Here is a 17,430-nt window from a genome sequence, read left to right as displayed (position 1 = left end):
CTAAAATACCATAGGACAACGCTACAGGGGGCTACAATGGTCATTAAATACCCTCTGTTTGAGTTATAGACTCAAGTTAAAGCTGAGCTTCTATATCGAGGGGATAGAACATTTAATCAATGTGATACCCGAGGCAGAAAGTCTATACTGATATCACAACATTCCCGTCAATGAAGTAAGAATACTCTAACTTGAACCAGGAGAACCAAAAAAATGGCACTTGCTGGAGCAGGTGGCTCGTTCTGACCATTATTCGATCGTTGCAACTCCTCTGTCCCCCAATGGATCTTGCAAAATTCCAAAGTTCGAATGCATCAAGCCCTTGATGTACTAAGGGTTGCACAGGGGCTTGTTGGGAGCTGCAAGATTTTGTGCTGAGCACGCAAGCTTTTATAATGAAAAGTAAACAGACGCAGTCCCTTACTTCTGCTTTGCACCGCACGAATTCCTGTGAAAACTTTAACAAATACCAAAGGAGTAGTTTTTCATCCTTAGCAGTCTAAGATCCACCGCAGCCTTGTAAGTTGTAAGAAGCCAGGGTGTTACGCTTCCTCTTACTCTAAACGGCCTAACTAGCATTAGCAGGTCTCTTTAAACAGTCTATTCGAAAGAGTGATAAATCTTTTGAGTAGCAGTAGTTGCCTTGCAGAAGTCTAGGCTCTACAAATAGCTCATACGCACAGTCCATTTAAAATGTACTCTTTACTATCCATGTTCGAAAAACAAAGCTTTTTTTATAAATAACATACCAAATTATCAACTGATGGTGAGAGGTGCCTTTCAAAGAGAACCTCTTGCAAAAACCACAAGTCCAAGAAAGCTCAACAGCTTCTAATAAGTATTCATATACTCAACAGTTAAGTTACAAGAAACCAAAGAAATCAAAAAAGAAATGACAAACTAAACAAGAAATTAGAAACTGATAGACTTTCTTACACCCAAAAATAAAAGCTAACCACTCAGTTTGTGTTCTCTTTCTCCAATCCTCCTGAAAGGAACAGGAACGATCATCAATAGCAAACAGCAGCTACATGAATGCAACACTGTTCACTCACTTCACGCCCAAAAGAGAAAACTACAATTCTTCCTCGTGGTTAGCGAAGACCAGACACTTTCAAACACATTTCCTCAGTTAAAAACTATAGAAATGATCCCTGAAAGTATAGTCTTAACAAAATTCTTTATAGCTCACACAGACAGAAAGGGTGGAAACCCTTCCTACTTACAGTAAGACAAGGTTCGGCATCATCAACGGAAATAAAAACATATAAATATAAACATATTTTTTACTCCACAAGATAATATTCCACAGATGCACACGCATACGCCTTTATTTACATTAAAGCCTACTCAATAGATCCTGGTGAGACACTGCTTTATAAATTTACATATTTTAAATCAGCAACCAATCAAATTCAGCCTGCCTGTTCCTGACCCAATGCTGTACCACAGGGAGAGTTGGAAAATTCTTCAAAAAACTGCAGGTTCCACAAGATCATACAGATGATTTTTAATCCAAATAGTTGGTCCAGATTAGCATCTGTCAAACAGCCAAAAGAGTGACACTGATCACTAGCGAGAAGGGACCTGCTAAGGTTGCAAGCGTGGAAACAAACGTTGTAGCATTCAAGCTACCTTTAAATTTTGAACAGTTGCACCACAGATCAAATGTACGGCAACATCTTTGATTAGTTTCCCCAAACAAACTAAGGGGCATATCAGCAACAACCGGCGATAATTATCGCTAAGCGCACTTAGCGCTAGGATAATTATCGCCGGCTAGCGTGGATTATTATCGCTGAGATAACGTGCTATTAGCAACGCTTATCTCAAAAACGATAAAAATCCTAACGCTAACTGCCTAACGTGAGATTATCGCTGGAAACCCAGCGATAATGTCACGAAGTGTGGCGTTAGCTTGCTGATAGGGACTCACAAACTTAGCCATGATATCCACCTTACATAGGATACCATGGCTAAGTCAGTCCTGAAGCAGGCGTAAGGAAAGTAGCAATAACAGGGGTTATCGCTACTTTTCCTGCCGCTATGCTTCATAGCGTGGGCCTTGATGATAGGAGAAATGTCGCTTAGCGACATTTCTCCTGTCATGTCAGGTCAGGTACGCCCACTTTGCATCTCATTAGAGATGCAAAGCTGGGCGTTAGGAATCCCGACGCTAATGCAAGGTTTCACGCGTTAGCGTGACCTTGATAATTAGGCGATCATTTTTTATCACCAGCTTGATGATATGCCCCTAACTGTTCCCCAGTTCACATGTAAGACTCTAAGCAGACGATGAACTTCGACGGGGGTCCAGACTTAGTGAAAAACCTCTTGCAGCACATACGGGAGATAACGGAACCTATCACTTTCAGAAGAGCCCTGAATGCCTGGCTATCTAAGAAAGCGTTCACATGAACAACTTGTACTACCACCCAGCTTGAATTCATGCAGCTTTTCAAAGCTAAAAGACCTTTAGGTGTCTCAGCACTACAGAAGTATCCAAAATATAGTTTATGTTTTGTGTACAGAAGACTTTTTACACTGGGAAGTGAATACTTGCCAGAAACGTTTTGTATCTAATATTGATTAGAACAGGAATTGAACTTTTCAGTATATAATTCCGTTTTACAGCATATCCTCAAATGAAGAAAGGAACGGCCATCAACAGTAGACAGTTGTTTCAAAAATTAAACTCTGCCTGTGCCCTTCCTTTTTAGATCAGAACTTATCTGCAACACCTTTGGGCCACTTACAAATACTATTTCAATCTTGATTCTATATAACATATCAAGACAAAGAGTTTTATAACTCTATGCCAAGCTGTCCAAGGGTTACAGGAAGATATCACAAGAGCATTTTTTCTGCCACCTGGCTAAGCTCTCAGCAGATCAGTGATAGATAATTAAAACCTGACGCTGCAATCTATGCAGCTAACTAAAGTTTAATTCAGCATGATAGACTAAAGTTGAAGGCACTGGACAAACACAAGAAAGGGGACCAGGAAAATCGCCTCTTGGGGCAGGCTAAAAGGCTATCACAATATGGTCTCAACTTTGTAATTTTTACGTAAAAACAGACCATGGCTGGAAAAACAGTCGGGCGATGCCCCAGACTCTTACAAAGCCAAGAAGAGGCAAAGGCTCTGGGTATTCACCTGGCCTGTCACCAAACTGTAAACTTCTACAATTTACGGCCTGGCGCCAGCCCACCTACCTCGTTTCATAGGTGTCGCAGCATAGTGGATATCCAAAATGGTGGCATTTGGGGTTCTAGCCATTACAGCTATAGAACTTTCAAGGCACAGGGCTTATTTTACTATTTACAACCAGCTGATATTCCGATTCTCTACATGAGGCTCTCAATCTTCCAGTGTTCTAAAATACCATAGGACAACGCTACAGGGGGCTACAATGGTCATTAAATACCCTCTGTTTGAGTTATAGACTCAAGTTAAAGCTGAGCTTCTATATCGAGGGGATAGAACATTTAATCAATGTGATACCCGAGGCAGAAAGTCTATACTGATATCACAACATTCCCGTCAATGAAGTAAGAATACTCTAACTTGAACCAGGAGAACCAAAAAAATGGCACTTGCTGGAGCAGGTGGCTCGTTCTGACCATTATTCGATCGTTGCAACTCCTCTGTCCCCCAATGGATCTTGCAAAATTCCAAAGTTCGAATGCATCAAGCCCTTGATGTACTAAGGGTTGCACAGGGGCTTGTTGGGAGCTGCAAGATTTTCTGCTGAGCACGCAAGCTGCACCGCACGAATAGCTGTGAAAACTTTAACAAATACCAAAGGAGTAGTTTTTCATCCTAAGCAGTCTAAGATCCACCGCAGCCTTGTAAGTTGTAAGAAGCCAGGGTGTTACGCTTCCTCTTACTCTAAACGGCCTAACTAGCATTAGCAGGTTTCTTTAAACAGTCTATTCGAAAGAGTGATAAATCTTTTGAGTAGCAGTAGTTGCCTTGCAGAAGTCTAGGCTCTACAGATAGCTCATACGCACAGTCCATTTAAAATGTACTCTTTACTATCCATGTTCGAAAAACAAAGCTTTTTTTATAAATAACATACCAAATTATCAACTGATGGTGAGAGGTGCCTTTCAAAGAGAACCTCTTGCAAAAACCACAAGTCCAAGAAAGCTCAACAGCTTCTAATAAGTATTCATATACTCAACAGTTAAGTTACAAGAAACCAAAGAAATCAAAAAAGAAATGACAAACTAAACAAGAAATTAGAAACTGATAGACTTTCTTACACCCAAAAATAAAAGCTAACCACTCAGTTTGTGTTCTCTTTCTCCAATCCTCCCGAAAGGAACAGGAACGATCATCAATAGCAAACAGCAGCTACATGAATGCAACACTGTTCACTCACTTCACGCCCAAAAGAGAAAACTACAATTCTTCCTCGTGGTTAGCAAAGACCAGACACTTTCAAACACATTTCCTCAGTTAAAAACTATAGAAATGATCCCTGAAAGTATAGTCTTAACAAAATTCTTTATAGCTCACACAGACAGAAAGGGTGGAAACCCTTCCTACTTACAGTAAGACAAGGTTCGGCATCATCAACGGAAATAAAAACATATAAATATAAACATATTTTTTACTCCACAAGATAATATTCCACAGATGCACACGCATACGCCTTTATTTACATTAAAGCCTACTCAATAGATCCTGGTGAGACACTGCTTTATAAATTTACATATTTTAAATCAGCAACCAATCAAATTCAGCCTGCCTGTTCCTGACCCAATGCTGTACCACAGGGAGAGTTGGAAAATTCTTCAAAAAACTGCAGGTTCCACAAGATCATACAGATGATTTTTAATCCAAATAGTTGGTCCAGATTAGCATCTGTCAAACAGCCAAAAGAGTGACACTGATCACTAGCGAGAAGGGACCTGCTAAGGTTGCAAGCGTGGAAACAAACGTTGTAGCATTCAAGCTACCTTTAAATTTTGAACAGTTGCACCACAGATCAAATGTACGGCAACATCTTTGATTAGTTTCCCCAAACAAACTAAGGGGCATATCAGCAACAACCGGCGATAATTATCGCTAAGCGCACTTAGCGCTAGGATAATTATCGCCGGCTAGCGTGGATTATTATCGCTGAGATAACGTGCTATTAGCAACGCTTATCTCAAAAACGATAAAAATCCTAACGCTAACTGCCTAACGTGAGATTATCGCTGGAAACCCAGCGATAATGTCACGAAGTGTGGCGTTAGCTTGCTGATAGGGACTCACAAACTTAGCCATGATATCCACCTTACATAGGATACCATGGCTAAGTCAGTCCTGAAGCAGGCGTAAGGAAAGTAGCAATAACAGGGGTTATCGCTACTTTTCCTGCCGCTATGCTTCATGATGATAGGAGAAATGTCGCTTAGCGACATTTCTCCTGTCATGTCAGGTCAGGTACGCCCACTTTGCATCTCATTAGAGATGCAAAGCTGGGCGTTAGGAATCCCGACGCTAATGCAAGGTTTCACGCGTTAGCGTGACCTTGCTAATTAGGCGATCATTTTTTATCACCAGCTTGATGATATGCCCCTAACTGTTCCCCAGTTCACATGTAAGACTCTAAGCAGACGATGAACTTCGACGGGGGTCCAGACTTAGTGAAAAACCTCTTGCAGCACATACGGGAGATAACGGAACCTATCACTTTCAGAAGAGCCCTGAATGCCTGGCTATCTAAGAAAGCGTTCACATGAACAACTTGTACTACCACCCAGCTTGAATTCATGCAGCTTTTCAAAGCTAAAAGACCTTTAGGTGTCTCAGCACTACAGAAGTATCCAAAATATAGTTTATGTTTTGTGTACAGAAGACTTTTTACACTGGGAAGTGAATACTTGCCAGAAACGTTTTGTATCTAATGTTCATTAGAACAGGAATTGAACTTTTCAGTATATAATTCCGTTTTACAGCATATCCTCAAATGAAGAAAGGAACGGCCATCAACAGTAGACAGTTGTTTCAAAAATTAAACTCTGCCTGTGCCCTTCCTTTTTAGATCAGAACTTATCTGCAACACCTTTGGGCCACTTACAAATACTATTTCAATCTTGATTCTACATAACATATCAAGACAAAGAGTTTTATAACTCTATTCCAAGCTGTCCAAGGGTTACAGGAAGATATCACAAGAGCATTTTTTCTGCCACCTGGCTAAGCTCTCAGCAGATCAGTGATAGATAATTAAAACCTGACGCTGCAATCTATGCAGCTAACTAAAGTTTAATTCAGCATGATAGACTAAAGTTGAAGGCACTGGACAAACACAAGAAAGGGGACCAGGAAAATCGCCTCTTGGGGCAGGCTAAAAGGCTATCACAATATGGTCTCAACTTTGTAATTTTTACGTAAAAACAGACCATGGCTGGAAAAGCAGTCGGGCGATGCCCCAGACTCTTACAAAGCCAAGAAGAGGCAAAGGCTCTGGGTATTCACCTGGCCTGTCACCAAACTGTAAACTTCTACAATTTACGGCCTGGCGCCAGCCCACCTACCTCGTTTCATAGGTGTCGCAGCAAAGTGGATATCCAAAATGGTGGCATTTGGGGTTCTAGCCATTACAGCTATAGAACTTTCAAGGCACAGGGCTTATTTTACTATTTACAACCAGCTGATATTCCGATTCTCTACATGAGGCTCTCAATCTTCCAGTGTTCTAAAATACCATAGGACAACGCTACAGGGGGCTACAATGGTCATTAAATACCCTCTGTTTGAGTTATAGACTCAAGTTAAAGCTGAGCTTCTATATCGAGGGGATAGAACATTTAATCAATGTGATACCCGAGGCAGAAAGTCTATACTGATATCACAACATTCCCGTCAATGAAGTAAGAATACTCTAACTTGAACCAGGAGAACCAAAAAAATGGCACTTGCTGGAGCAGGTGGCTCGTTCTGACCATTATTCGATCGTTGCAACTCCTCTGTCCCCCAATGGATCTTGCAAAATTCCAAAGTTCGAATGCATCAAGCCCTTGATGTACTAAGGGTTGCACAGGGGCTTGTTGGGAGCTGCAAGATTTTGTGCTGAGCACGCAAGCTTTTATAATGAAAAGTAAACAGACGCAGTCCCTTACTTCTGCTTTGCACCGCACGAATTCCTGTGAAAACTTTAACAAATACCAAAGGAGTAGTTTTTCATCCTTAGCAGTCTAAGATCCACCGCAGCCTTGTAAGTTGTAAGAAGCCAGGGTGTTACGCTTCCTCTTACTCTAAACGGCCTAACTAGCATTAGCAGGTTTCTTTAAACAGTCTATTCGAAAGAGTGATAAATCTTTTGAATAGCAGTAGTTGCCTTGCAGAAGTCTAGGCTCTACAAATAGCTCATACACACAGTCCATTTAAAATGTACTCTTTACTATCCATGTTCGAAACACAAAGCTTTTTTTTATAAATAACATACCAAATTATAAACTGATGGTGAGAGGTGCCTTTCAAAGAGAACCTCTTGCAAAAACCACAAGTCCAAGAAAGCTCAACAGCTTCTAATAAGTATTCATATACTCAACAGTTAAGTTACAAGAAACCAAAGAAATCAAAAAAGAAATGACAAACTAAAAAAGAAATTAGAAACTGATAGACTTTCTTACACCCAAAAATAAAAGCTAACCACTCAGTTTGTGTTCTCTTCCTCCAATCCTCCTGAAAGGAACAGGAACGATCATCAATAGCAAACAGCAGCTACATGAATGCAACACTGTTCACTCACTTCACGCCCAAAAGAGAAAACTACAATTCTTCCTCGTGGTTAGCAAAGACAAGACACTTTCAAACACATTTCTTCAGTTAAAAACTATAGAAATGATCCCTGAAAGTATAGTCTTAACAAAATTCTTTATAGCTCACACAGACAGAAAGGGTGGAAACCCTTCCTACTTACAGTAAGACAAGGTTCGGCATCATCAACGGAAATAAAAACATATAAATATAAACATATTTTTTACTCCACAAGATAATATTCCACAGATGCACACGCATACGCCTTTATTTACATTAAAGCCTACTCAATAGATCCTGGTGAGACACTGCTTTATAAATTTGCATATTTTAAATCAGCAACCAATCAAATTCAGCCTGCCTGTTCCTGACCCAATGCTGTACCACAGGGAGAGTTGGAAAATTCTTCAAAAAACTGCAGGTTCCACAAGATCATACAGATGATTTTTAATCCAAATAGTTGGTCCAGATTAGCATCTGTCAAACAGCCAAAAGAGTGACACTGATCACTAGCGAGAAGGGACCTGCTAAGGTTGCAAGCGTGGAAACAAACGTTGTAGCATTCAAGCTACCTTTAAATTTTGAACAGTTGCACCACAGATCAAATGTACGGCAACATCTTTGATTAGTTTCCCCAAACAAACTAAGGGGCAATATCAGCAACAACCGGCGATAATTATCGCTAAGCGCACTTAGCGCTAGGATAATTATCGCCGGCTAGCGTGGATTATTATCGCTGAGATAACGTGCTATTAGCAACGCTTATCTCAAAAACGATAAAAATCCTAACGCTAACTGCCTAACTTGAGATAATCGCTGGAAACCCAGCGATAATGTCACGAAGTGTGGCGTTAGCTTGCTGATAGGGACTCACAAACTTAGCCATGATATCCACCTTACATAGGATACCATGGCTAAGTCAGTCCTGAAGCAGGCGTAAGGAAAGTAGCAATAACAGGGGTTATCGCTACTTTTCCTGCCGCTATGCTTCATAGCGTGGGCCTTGATGATAGGAGAAATGTCGCTTAGCGACATTTCTCCTGTCATGTCAGGTCAGGTAAGCCCACTTTGCATCTCATTAGAGATGCAAAGCTGGGCGTTAGGAATCCCGACGCTAATGCAAGGTTTCACGCGTTAGCGTGACCTTGCTAATTAGGCGATCATTTTTTATCACCAGCTTGATGATATGCCCCTAACTGTTCCCCAGTTCACATGTAAGACTCTAAGCAGACGATGAACTTCGACGGGGGTCCAGACTTAGTGAAAAACCTCTTGCAGCACATACGGGAGATAACGGAACCTATCACTTTCAGAAGAGCCCTGAATGCCTGGCTATCTAAGAAAGCGTTCACATGAACAACTTGTACTACCACCCAGCTTGAATTCATGCAGCTTTTCAAAGCTAAAAGACCTTTAGGTGTCTCAGCACTACAGAAGTATCCAAAATATAGTTTATGTTTTGTGTACAGAAGACTTTTTACACTGGGAAGTGAATACTTGCCAGAAACGTTTTGTATCTAATATTGATTAGAACAGGAATTGAACTTTTCAGTATATAATTCCGTTTTACAGCATATCCTCAAATGAAGAAAGGAACGGCCATCAACAGTAGACAGTTGTTTCAAAAATTAAACTCTGCCTGTGCCCTTCCTTTTTAGATCAGAACTTATCTGCAACACCTTTGGGCCACTTACAAATACTATTTCAATCTTGATTCTATATAACATATCAAGACAAAGAGTTTTATAACTCTATGCCAAGCTGTCCAAGGGTTACAGGAAGATATCACAAGAGCATTTTTTCTGCCACCTGGCTAAGCTCTCAGCAGATCAGTGATAGATAATTAAAACCTGACGCTGCAATCTATGCAGCTAACTAAAGTTTAATTCAGCATGATAGACTAAAGTTGAAGGCACTGGACAAACACAAGAAAGGGGACCAGGAAAATCGCCTCTTGGGGCAGGCTAAAAGGCTATCACAATATGGTCTCAACTTTGTAATTTTTACGTAAAAACAGACCATGGCTGGAAAAGCAGTCGGGCGATGCCCCAGACTCTTACAAAGCCAAGAAGAGGCAAAGGCTCTGGGTATTCACCTGGCCTGTCACCAAACTGTAAACTTCTACAATTTACGGCCTGGCGCCAGCCCACCTACCTCGTTTCATAGGTGTCGCAGCATAGTGGATATCCAAAATGGTGGCATTTGGGGTAGTAGCCATTACAGCTATAGAACTTTCAAGGCACAGGGCTTATTTTACTATTTACAACCAGCTGATATTCCGATTCTCTACATGAGGCTCTCAATCTTCCAGTGTTCTAAAATACCATAGGACAACGCTACAGGGGGCTACAATGGTCATTAAATACCCTCTGTTTGAGTTATAGACTCAAGTTAAAGCTGAGCTTCTATATCGAGGGGATAGAACATTTAATCAATGTGATACCCGAGGCAGAAAGTCTATACTGATATCACAACATTCCCGTCAATGAAGTAAGAATACTCTAACTTGAACCAGGAGAACCAAAAAAATGGCACTTGCTGGAGCAGGTGGCTCGTTCTGACCATTATTCGATCGTTGCAACTCCTCTGTCCCCCAATGGATCTTGCAAAATTCCAAAGTTCGAATGCATCAAGCCCTTGATGTACTAAGGGTTGCACAGGGGCTTGTTGGGAGCTGCAAGATTTTGTGCTGAGCACGCAAGCTTTTATAATGAAAAGTAAACAGACGCAGTCCCTTACTTCTGCTTTGCACCGCACGAATTCCTGTGAAAACTTTAACAAATACCAAAGGAGTAGTTTTTCATCCTTAGCAGTCTAAGATCCACCGCAGCCTTGTAAGTTGTAAGAAGCCAGGGTGTTACGCTTCCTCTTACTCTAAACGGCCTAACTAGCATTAGCAGGTTTCTTTAAACAGTCTATTCGAAAGAGTGATAAATCTTTTGAATAGCAGTAGTTGCCTTGCAGAAGTCTAGGCTCTACAAATAGCTCATACACACAGTCCATTTAAAATGTACTCTTTACTATCCATGTTCGAAACACAAAGCTTTTTTTTATAAATAACATACCAAATTATCAACTGATGGTGAGAGGTGCCTTTCAAAGAGAACCTCTTGCAAAAACCACAAGTCCAAGAAAGCTCAACAGCTTCTAATAAGTATTCATATACTCAACAGTTAAGTTACAAGAAACCAAAGAAATCAAAAAAGAAATGACAAACTAAAAAAGAAATTAGAAACTGATAGACTTTCTTACACCCAAAAATAAAAGCTAACCACTCAGTTTGTGTTCTCTTCCTCCAATCCTCCTGAAAGGAACAGGAACGATCATCAATAGCAAACAGCAGCTACATGAATGCAACACTGTTCACTCACTTCACGCCCAAAAGAGAAAACTACAATTCTTCCTCGTGGTTAGCAAAGACAAGACACTTTCAAACACATTTCTTCAGTTAAAAACTATAGAAATGATCCCTGAAAGTATAGTCTTAACAAAATTCTTTATAGCTCACACAGACAGAAAGGGTGGAAACCCTTCCTACTTACAGTAAGACAAGGTTCGGCATCATCAACGGAAATAAAAACATATAAATATAAACATATTTTTTACTCCACAAGATAATATTCCACAGATGCACACGCATACGCCTTTATTTACATTAAAGCCTACTCAATAGATCCTGGTGAGACACTGCTTTATAAATTTGCATATTTTAAATCAGCAACCAATCAAATTCAGCCTGCCTGTTCCTGACCCAATGCTGTACCACAGGGAGAGTTGGAAAATTCTTCAAAAAACTGCAGGTTCCACAAGATCATACAGATGATTTTTAATCCAAATAGTTGGTCCAGATTAGCATCTGTCAAACAGCCAAAAGAGTGACACTGATCACTAGCGAGAAGGGACCTGCTAAGGTTGCAAGCGTGGAAACAAACGTTGTAGCATTCAAGCTACCTTTAAATTTTGAACAGTTGCACCACAGATCAAATGTACGGCAACATCTTTGATTAGTTTCCCCAAACAAACTAAGGGGCAATATCAGCAACAACCGGCGATAATTATCGCTAAGCGCACTTAGCGCTAGGATAATTATCGCCGGCTAGCGTGGATTATTATCGCTGAGATAACGTGCTATTAGCAACGCTTATCTCAAAAACGATAAAAATCCTAACGCTAACTGCCTAACTTGAGATAATCGCTGGAAACCCAGCGATAATGTCACGAAGTGTGGCGTTAGCTTGCTGATAGGGACTCACAAACTTAGCCATGATATCCACCTTACATAGGATACCATGGCTAAGTCAGTCCTGAAGCAGGCGTAAGGAAAGTAGCAATAACAGGGGTTATCGCTACTTTTCCTGCCGCTATGCTTCATAGCGTGGGCCTTGATGATAGGAGAAATGTCGCTTAGCGACATTTCTCCTGTCATGTCAGGTCAGGTAAGCCCACTTTGCATCTCATTAGAGATGCAAAGCTGGGCGTTAGGAATCCCGACGCTAATGCAAGGTTTCACGCGTTAGCGTGACCTTGCTAATTAGGCGATCATTTTTTATCACCAGCTTGATGATATGCCCCTAACTGTTCCCCAGTTCACATGTAAGACTCTAAGCAGACGATGAACTTCGACGGGGGTCCAGACTTAGTGAAAAACCTCTTGCAGCACATACGGGAGATAACGGAACCTATCACTTTCAGAAGAGCCCTGAATGCCTGGCTATCTAAGAAAGCGTTCACATGAACAACTTGTACTACCACCCAGCTTGAATTCATGCAGCTTTTCAAAGCTAAAAGACCTTTAGGTGTCTCAGCACTACAGAAGTATCCAAAATATAGTTTATGTTTTGTGTACAGAAGACTTTTTACACTGGGAAGTGAATACTTGCCAGAAACGTTTTGTATCTAATATTGATTAGAACAGGAATTGAACTTTTCAGTATATAATTCCGTTTTACAGCATATCCTCAAATGAAGAAAGGAACGGCCATCAACAGTAGACAGTTGTTTCAAAAATTAAACTCTGCCTGTGCCCTTCCTTTTTAGATCAGAACTTATCTGCAACACCTTTGGGCCACTTACAAATACTATTTCAATCTTGATTCTATATAACATATCAAGACAAAGAGTTTTATAACTCTATGCCAAGCTGTCCAAGGGTTACAGGAAGATATCACAAGAGCATTTTTTCTGCCACCTGGCTAAGCTCTCAGCAGATCAGTGATAGATAATTAAAACCTGACGCTGCAATCTATGCAGCTAACTAAAGTTTAATTCAGCATGATAGACTAAAGTTGAAGGCACTGGACAAACACAAGAAAGGGGACCAGGAAAATCGCCTCTTGGGGCAGGCTAAAAGGCTATCACAATATGGTCTCAACTTTGTAATTTTTACGTAAAAACAGACCATGGCTGGAAAAGCAGTCGGGCGATGCCCCAGACTCTTACAAAGCCAAGAAGAGGCAAAGGCTCTGGGTATTCACCTGGCCTGTCACCAAACTGTAAACTTCTACAATTTACGGCCTGGCGCCAGCCCACCTACCTCGTTTCATAGGTGTCGCAGCATAGTGGATATCCAAAATGGTGGCATTTGGGGTAGTAGCCATTACAGCTATAGAACTTTCAAGGCACAGGGCTTATTTTACTATTTACAACCAGCTGATATTCCGATTCTCTACATGAGGCTCTCAATCTTCCAGTGTTCTAAAATACCATAGGACAACGCTACAGGGGGCTACAATGGTCATTAAATACCCTCTGTTTGAGTTATAGACTCAAGTTAAAGCTGAGCTTCTATATCGAGGGGATAGAACATTTAATCAATGTGATACCCGAGGCAGAAAGTCTATACTGATATCACAACATTCCCGTCAATGAAGTAAGAATACTCTAACTTGAACCAGGAGAACCAAAAAAATGGCACTTGCTGGAGCAGGTGGCTCGTTCTGACCATTATTCGATCGTTGCAACTCCTCTGTCCCCCAATGGATCTTGCAAAATTCCAAAGTTCGAATGCATCAAGCCCTTGATGTACTAAGGGTTGCACAGGGGCTTGTTGGGAGCTGCAAGATTTTGTGCTGAGCACGCAAGCTTTTATAATGAAAAGTAAACAGACGCAGTCCCTTACTTCTGCTTTGCACCGCACGAATTCCTGTGAAAACTTTAACAAATACCAAAGGAGTAGTTTTTCATCCTTAGCAGTCTAAGATCCACCGCAGCCTTGTAAGTTGTAAGAAGCCAGGGTGTTACGCTTCCTCTTACTCTAAACGGCCTAACTAGCATTAGCAGGTCTCTTTAAACAGTCTATTCGAAAGAGTGATAAATCTTTTGAGTAGCAGTAGTTGCCTTGCAGAAGTCTAGGCTCTACAAATAGCTCATACGCACAGTCCATTTAAAATGTACTCTTTACTATCCATGTTCGAAAAACAAAGCTTTTTTTATAAATAACATACCAAATTATCAACTGATGGTGAGAGGTGCCTTTCAAAGAGAACCTCTTGCAAAAACCACAAGTCCAAGAAAGCTCAACAGCTTCTAATAAGTATTCATATACTCAACAGTTAAGTTACAAGAAACCAAAGAAATCAAAAAAGAAATGACAAACTAAACAAGAAATTAGAAACTGATAGACTTTCTTACACCCAAAAATAAAAGCTAACCACTCAGTTTGTGTTCTCTTTCTCCAATCCTCCTGAAAGGAACAGGAACGATCATCAATAGCAAACAGCAGCTACATGAATGCAACACTGTTCACTCACTTCACGCCCAAAAGAGAAAACTACAATTCTTCCTCGTGGTTGGCGAAGACCAGACACTATCAAAAACATTTCCTCAGTTAAAAACTATAGAAATGATCCCTGAAAGTATAGTCTAAACAAAATTCTTTATAGCTCACACAGACAGAAAGGGTGGAAACCCTTCCTACTTACAGTAAGACAAGGTTCGGCATCATCAACGGAAATAAAAACATATAAATATAAACATATTTTTTACTCCACAAGATAATATTCCACAGATGCACACGCATACGCCTTTATTTACATTAAAGCCTACTCAATAGATCCTGGTGAGACACTGCTTTATAAATTTACATATTTTAAATCAGCAACCAATCAAATTCAGCCTGCCTGTTCCTGACCCAATGCTGTACCACAGGGAGAGTTGGAAAATTCTTCAAAAAACTGCAGGTTCCACAAGATCATACAGATGATTTTTAATCCAAATAGTTGGTCCAGATTAGCATCTGTCAAACAGCCAAAAGAGTGACACTGATCACTAGCGAGAAGGGACCTGCTAAGGTTGCAAGCGTGGAAACAAACGTTGTAGCATTCAAGCTACCTTTAAATTTTGAACAGTTGCACCACAGATCAAATGTACGGCAACATCTTTGATTAGTTTCCCCAAACAAACTAAGGGGCATATCAGCAACAACCGGCGATAATTATCGCTAAGCGCACTTAGCGCTAGGATAATTATCGCCGGCTAGCGTGGATTATTATCGCTGAGATAACGTGCTATTAGCAACGCTTATCTCAAAAACGATAAAAATCCTAACGCTAACTGCCTAACGTGAGATTATCGCTGGAAACCCAGCGATAATGTCACGAAGTGTGGCGTTAGCTTGCTGATAGGGACTCACAAACTTAGCCATGATATCCACCTTACATAGGATACCATGGCTAAGTCAGTCCTGAAGCAGGCGTAAGGAAAGTAGCAATAACAGGGGTTATCGCTACTTTTCCTGCCGCTATGCTTCATAGCGTGGGCCTTGATGATAGGAGAAATGTCGCTTAGCGACATTTCTCCTGTCATGTCAGGTCAGGTACGCCCACTTTGCATCTCATTAGAGATGCAAAGCTGGGCGTTAGGAATCCCGACGCTAATGCAAGGTTTCACGCGTTAGCGTGACCTTGCTAATTAGGCGATCATTTTTTATCACCAGCTTGATGATATGCCCCTAACTGTTCCCCAGTTCACATGTAAGACTCTAAGCAGACGATGAACTTCGACGGGGGTCCAGACTTAGTGAAAAACCTCTTGCAGCACATACGGGAGATAACGGAACCTATCACTTTCAGAAGAGCCCTGAATGCCTGGCTATCTAAGAAAGCGTTCACATGAACAACTTGTACTACCACCCAGCTTGAATTCATGCAGCTTTTCAAAGCTAAAAGACCTTTAGGTGTCTCAGCACTACAGAAGTATCCAAAATATAGTTTATGTTTTGTGTACAGAAGACTTTTTACACTGGGAAGTGAATACTTGCCAGAAACGTTTTGTATCTAATATTGATTAGAACAGGAATTGAACTTTTCAGTATATAATTCGGTTTTACAGCATATCCTCAAATGAAGAAAGGAACGGCCATCAACAGTAGACAGTTGTTTCAAAAATTAAACTCTGCCTGTGCCCTTCCTTTTTAGATCAGAACTTATCTGCAACACCTTTGGGCCACTTACAAATACTATTTCAATCTTGACTCTACATAACATATCAAGACAAAGAGTTTTATAACTCTATGCCAAGCTGTCCAAGGGTTACAGGAAGATATCACAAGAGCATTTTTTCTGCCACCTGGCTAAGCTCTCAGCAGATCAGTGATAGATAATTAAAACCTGACACTGCAATCTCTGCAGCTAACTAAAGTTTAATTCAGCATGATAGACTAAAGTTGAAGGCACTGGACAAACACAAGAAAGGGGACCAGGAAAATCGCCTCTTGGGGCAGGCTAAAAGGCTATCACAATATGGTCTCAACTTTGTAATTTTTACGTAAAAACAGACCATGGCTGGAAAAACAGTCGGGCGATGCCCCAGACTCTTACAAAGCCAAGAAGAGGCAAAGGCTCTGGGTATTCACCTGGCCTGTCACCAAACTGTAAACTTCTACAATTTACGGCCTGGCGCCAGCCCACCTACCTCGTTTCATAGGTGTCGCAGCATAGTGGATATCCAAAATGGTGGCATTTGGGGTTCTAGCCATTACAGCTATAGAACTTTCAAGGCACAGGGCTTATTTTACTATTTACAACCAGCTGATATTCCGATTCTCTACATGAGGCTCTCAATCTTCCAGTGTTCTAAAATACCATAGGACAACGCTACAGGGGGCTACAATGGTCATTAAATACCCTCTGTTTGAGTTATAGACTCAAGTTAAAGCTGAGCTTCTATATCGAGGGGATAGAACATTTAATCAATGTGATACCCGAGGCAGAAAGTCTATACTGATATCACAACATTCCCGTCAATGAAGTAAGAATACTCTAACTTGAACCAGGAGAACCAAAAAAATGGCACTTGCTGGAGCAGGTGGCTCGTTCTGACCATTATTCGATCGTTGCAACTCCTCTGTCCCCCAATGGATCTTGCAAAATTCCAAAGTTCGAATGCATCAAGCCCTTGATGTACTAAGGGTTGCACAGGGGCTTGTTGGGAGCTGCAAGATTTTGTGCTGAGCACGCAAGCTTTTATAATGAAAAGTAAACAGACGCAGTCCCTTACTTCTGCTTTGCACCGCACGAATAGCTGTGAAAACTTTAACAAATACCAAAGGAGTAGTTTTTCATCCTAAGCAGTCTAAGATCCACCGCAGCCTTGTAAGTTGTAAGAAGCCAGGGTGTTACGCTTCCTCTTACTCTAAACGGCCTAACTAGCATTAGCAGGTTTCTTTAAAC

At 40.9% G+C, this 17,430-nt stretch overlaps 5 non-coding genes across 5 annotated transcripts; all 5 read right to left on the bottom strand.

The window, feature by feature from the left end:
- Positions 1-954: 954 nt before the first annotated feature.
- Positions 955-1,170, bottom strand: LOC146858602 (small nucleolar RNA U3). Its single transcript, XR_014980562.1, has one exon. It is a non-coding gene; the product is annotated as a small nucleolar RNA U3 (small nucleolar RNA).
- A 3,117-nt stretch (positions 1,171-4,287) lies between these two features.
- LOC146858601 (small nucleolar RNA U3) lies at positions 4,288-4,503 on the bottom strand. The gene has a single exon (XR_014980656.1). It is a non-coding gene; the product is annotated as a small nucleolar RNA U3 (small nucleolar RNA).
- A 3,150-nt stretch (positions 4,504-7,653) lies between these two features.
- Positions 7,654-7,869, bottom strand: LOC146858600 (small nucleolar RNA U3). Its single transcript, XR_014980514.1, has one exon. It is a non-coding gene; the product is annotated as a small nucleolar RNA U3 (small nucleolar RNA).
- A 3,163-nt stretch (positions 7,870-11,032) lies between these two features.
- On the bottom strand, positions 11,033-11,248 carry LOC146858599 (small nucleolar RNA U3). The gene has a single exon (XR_014980513.1). It is a non-coding gene; the product is annotated as a small nucleolar RNA U3 (small nucleolar RNA).
- Positions 11,249-14,410: 3,162 nt separating this feature from the next.
- LOC146858598 (small nucleolar RNA U3) lies at positions 14,411-14,626 on the bottom strand. Its single transcript, XR_014980664.1, has one exon. It is a non-coding gene; the product is annotated as a small nucleolar RNA U3 (small nucleolar RNA).
- Between the last annotated feature and the right edge of the window lie 2,804 nt (positions 14,627-17,430).

The sequence above is a fragment of the Triturus cristatus genome, chromosome 3_2 (assembly GCF_964204655.1).
Source record: "Triturus cristatus chromosome 3_2, aTriCri1.1, whole genome shotgun sequence".
NCBI lineage: Eukaryota > Metazoa > Chordata > Amphibia > Caudata > Salamandridae > Triturus > Triturus cristatus.
This window is presented reverse-complemented; position numbering and strand designations above follow the sequence as displayed.